The 4,196-nt window shown below is 45.8% G+C and overlaps 1 long non-coding RNA gene across 1 annotated transcript; it reads right to left on the minus strand.

Moving 5' to 3' along the window:
* Nucleotides 1-310: 310 nt before the first annotated feature.
* On the minus strand, nt 311-755 carry LOC135375799 (uncharacterized). The gene is made up of 2 exons (XR_010417394.1): nt 636-755; nt 311-553 (listed from the first exon to the last, which is right to left on the minus strand). It is a non-coding gene; the product is annotated as an uncharacterized LOC135375799 (long non-coding RNA).
* Nucleotides 756-4,196: the final 3,441 nt, after the last annotated feature.

A 4,196-nucleotide genomic window follows, 5' to 3' on the forward strand; every position in this document is an offset into this window, starting at 1 on the left:
GATTTGTTCTTTTTCGAGACTTGCGCACGGCGTCTCGTGACAATCTGGATGTATACGATAATTCCGAGAAAAAGGCCCAACTCTTTCCTCATGTGTGAACCGATAAATCTATCATTTGGCACAATGATTGACGGAGAGTGTGTTACGCAGTAAAGTTGTGTTTTCAGACTGCATAGGGTACGTATAACGTGTTGTTATCTCTGCACGGCGTGCGATTGTACAGGCGCACGGGATCCGATGTAAATCAAGTTTATGCAGTCGTTAAACCCAAAAACGCAAAAACCAAAGACAAATAAACGTACTCAATATCTGCTACTTAGTACCATTTATTTCGCTCAAAAGTTCCCGCCACCTATGATCATTCAGAAAAGAAAATACCGGGTCCGTTGCTCAATACGTGCAAATTGATCATTTCGTAGTTAAGGTTTGTCGGTCAGCGATGTTGTTCATCCCACGATCCCGGAGCATTTCTTACACTGGCTTATCGCTGTGCAATGGCCGCTAGGGCACGTAATATCAATACAAGCGCAGAGATCAGTGTCACCACCACGACCTGCAAAGGGACACGAAAAAGTCGTCACAATGATGGCTACGGTAACATCTCTAATAACTCCAAACACTCCAAAAGCCCTTACGTTCAAGTTTGTGCCCTTCCGGTGCAGCTCCACTCACGATGAATGCACCTTAAAAAGAAAGGTAAATATTGAGTTTCTCACACACTCAAGTTCCCTGCTCTTCGAGCCCACACGTCAGCTGCTGCGTCACGCGCTGGCGCTTTCGACAGCTTGTTACGTGTCCTGAGCACCTGTTTGCGTGACAGTATCGTGCATCTAAACATGCTGTCGAATGACAAGGAAAGCCTTCGCGAAGAAAGCTTTCTGCTATCTTAGCGCGGGTTATATATTAAAAGAAAACAAAAAAAAAGATAGAGGAAAGGTTAGGGAATGTGTATGACGGCGTTTTTCATTCGGTTCGCCATAATTGTCCACCTAAATAAAGCTGAATCATCTTGGAGCGATCCGCTAAGAGCAAAAGATGGAAACAAAAGTCCCATGCAGTTCGGTAGCCGCCGATGTTTCCTACACTGTCTGTTCTTCTACTAGGCGTAGGACATCTTCTTCTACTGGTTATAGTAGAAGAAATTTCTGTTGGAAACGACAGCGGCTCTCGAGGTGTAGCTTTTGGGTTTATCAAACGTTCACAACATCCTATTAGATCATATTAGTGTTACCAAAGAGGAGGACGAAGACAACAGCGAAACGTAGAGGCGTCATTGTGTCCACGGAGAGATCGTTGAAACTTTCCTGGGGAAGAGAATAAAAGAGCTTGTTTGTTTGAAGTCCTCAGAAACAGTTTTGGTAAAAACCTCATTTAATCAGATACCACGATGTGTAGTTTGCACGAAACTTAAAATTGAGTTGCGCGTTTCGCATCTAAGGTTAGTTTTCTAAAACTTTGACCTGTGCGCAGACTTGTGCGTAACGCGTTACTAGTAATTGCGTTACTTGTAATCAATTACCTTTTTGGGGCTGTTGTGCTTTTGTGATGATAAATGGATGTCTGGAAAAGTCTTCTACTACTTGAGTCTCTTTTCCCATGCCCTTGTTTTTCAAAGTTAACATTGAGTCGAGATATTTCAAGTGAGGGAATTATCAACAGACCGGCGTCTTATCTCACAAACGCGGTAGACCGAACCGTGCCAGGAGCCATGGTTATGAAGTAATTAGACGTATTCGAGTGCATGACACCACATAATAGCCAAAGCATAGAACAGCACTGCTAACAGAAAACTATGCTAGTGCAGTATAGGACCGGTTATCTCTCAAATAAGTGCTTACCTGTATAGAGAGGATATTTTAGATGTGTAGACTATAGGAACTGCCATAGCTTTTATAGGACACCCCATGCAGGCGTACGTGATTCTTTTGTCCTTCGTAACACCCTGTTCCTGAAGCCTTCCAGCAAGCTTTTAATGAGATTTCTGAAAAACCATCGACGAGAATTGACTTTGCCAGAAAGCACCGTGCACGTGGCATTCATTTCCCGGTATTGAAGCTGCAGAGAGAACCCACGTACACCCGTGTTCATTGTAGCAGTCGTATAATCCCGGACACGCACGCTGCGAATGAGGCAGCTTTCACTGTCATTTAGAGTGTCAAGGTTGTGTGAGATGATGTTTCCGCAAATTATTTGGAGACCGAAAGCGCCTCTCACAGGAGATGCGTACTTCCACTGCAAGCACGTGTTCGCAGCCACATGTGCGCGTAGCATATAAAAAAAAATGACAAGGTTATGACCATGAACCAGACGGGGATTCAGAGCCTGGAAACTGTTGTGGTGCATGAATTCGCAGAATATCCAGTCAGACATGTGTTGTAGGGGACACGGCTGTCTAAAATCGGCACTCTATGGTTTATCTAATCTCAAATCTTCACGTATTGCAAGACTATATCTTTCGAGTAATAAACACGAGCAGCACATGGTCTATCTTCAAATAAAATATTGGCACAATACCTTCAAGTGCAACAAAGGTAATATGGGACCGCGAAGTACTGACAGCCGATTTTAGCTGGGGTGCGGACAAAAATCACCGGACAAACACTCACCCGACAAAACCTCACCGTTTACTTTCCTGTTCTTTTGCAACTGCTTTATTTATTATATTCGTGAGCCATATGGTCAGCTAAAATGGCTCCCGGATACAAGCTCACCGGGGGCGGAAAAAAGCACACCGCACCGTCCGCCTCTTTTTAAAATGGAACATTTATTTCCGTGGCCACAAATACGTAAAAGGCTCTCCTGACCTAACCTTGGTGAGTCTCAACGGGTGCCTATTCTACATGAACTGACCCACTCCCCAACGTGTGAAATACGTAAAAGGCTCTCCTGACCTAACCTTGGTGAGTCTCAACGGGTGCCTACTCTACATGAACTGACCCACTCCCCAACGTGTGAAATACGTAAAAGGCTCTCCTGACCTAACCTTGGCCAGTCTCAACGGGTGCATATTCTACATGAACTGACCCACTCCCCAACGTGTGAAATACGTAAAAGGCTCTCCTGACCTAACCTTGGCCAGTCTCAACGGGTGCATATTCTACATGAACTGACCCACTCCCCAACGTGTGAAATACGTAAAAGGCTCTCCTGACCTAACCTTGGTGAGTCTCAACGGGTGCCTATTCTACATGAACTGACCCACTCCCCAACGTGTGAAATACGTAAAAGGCTCTCCTGACCTAACCTTGGTGAGTCTCAACGGGTGCCTATTCTACATGAACTGACCCACTCCCCAACGTGTGAAATACGTAAAAGGCTCTCCTGACCTAACCTTGGTGAGTCTCAACGGGTGCCTATTCTACATGAACTGACCCACTCCCCAACGTGTGAAATACGTAAAAGGCTCTCCTGACCTAACCTTGGCCAGTCTCAACGGGTGCATATTCTACATGAACTGACCCACTCCCCAACGTGTGAAATACGTAAAAGGCTCTCCTGACCTAACCTTGGCCAGTCTCAACGGGTGCATATTCTACATGAACTGACCCACTCCCCAACGTGTGAAATACGTAAAAGGCTCTCCTGACCTAACCTTGGTGAGTCTCAACGGGTGCCTATTCTACATGAACTGACCCACTCCCCAACGTGTGAAATACGTAAAAGGCTCTCCTGACCTAACCTTGGTGAGTCTCAACGGGTGCCTATTCTACATGAACTGACCCACTCCCCAACGTGTGAAATACGTAAAAGGCTCTCCTGACCTAACCTTGGTGAGTCTCAACGGGTGCCTATTCTACATGAACTGACCCACTCCCCAACGTGTGAAATACGTAAAAGGCTCTCCTGACCTAACCTTGGTGAGTCTCAACGGGTGCCTATTCTACATGAACTGACCCACTCCCCAACGTGTGAAATACGTAAAAGGCTCTCCTGACCTAACCTTGGTGAGTCTCAACGGGTGCCTATTCTACATGAACTGACCCACTCCCCAACGTGTGAAATACGTAAAAGGCTCTCCTGACCTAACCTTGGTGAGTCTCAACGGGTGCCTATTCTACATGAACTGACCCACTCCCCAACGTGTGAAATACGTAAAAGGCTCTCCTGACCTAACCTTGGCCAGTCTCAACGGGTGCATATTCTACATGAACTGACCCACTCCCCAACGTGTGAAATACGTAAAAGGCTCTCCTGAC

This window comes from Ornithodoros turicata, unplaced genomic scaffold, assembly GCF_037126465.1.
Source record: "Ornithodoros turicata isolate Travis unplaced genomic scaffold, ASM3712646v1 ctg00000945.1, whole genome shotgun sequence".
Classification (NCBI taxonomy): Eukaryota; Metazoa; Arthropoda; class Arachnida; order Ixodida; family Argasidae; genus Ornithodoros; species Ornithodoros turicata.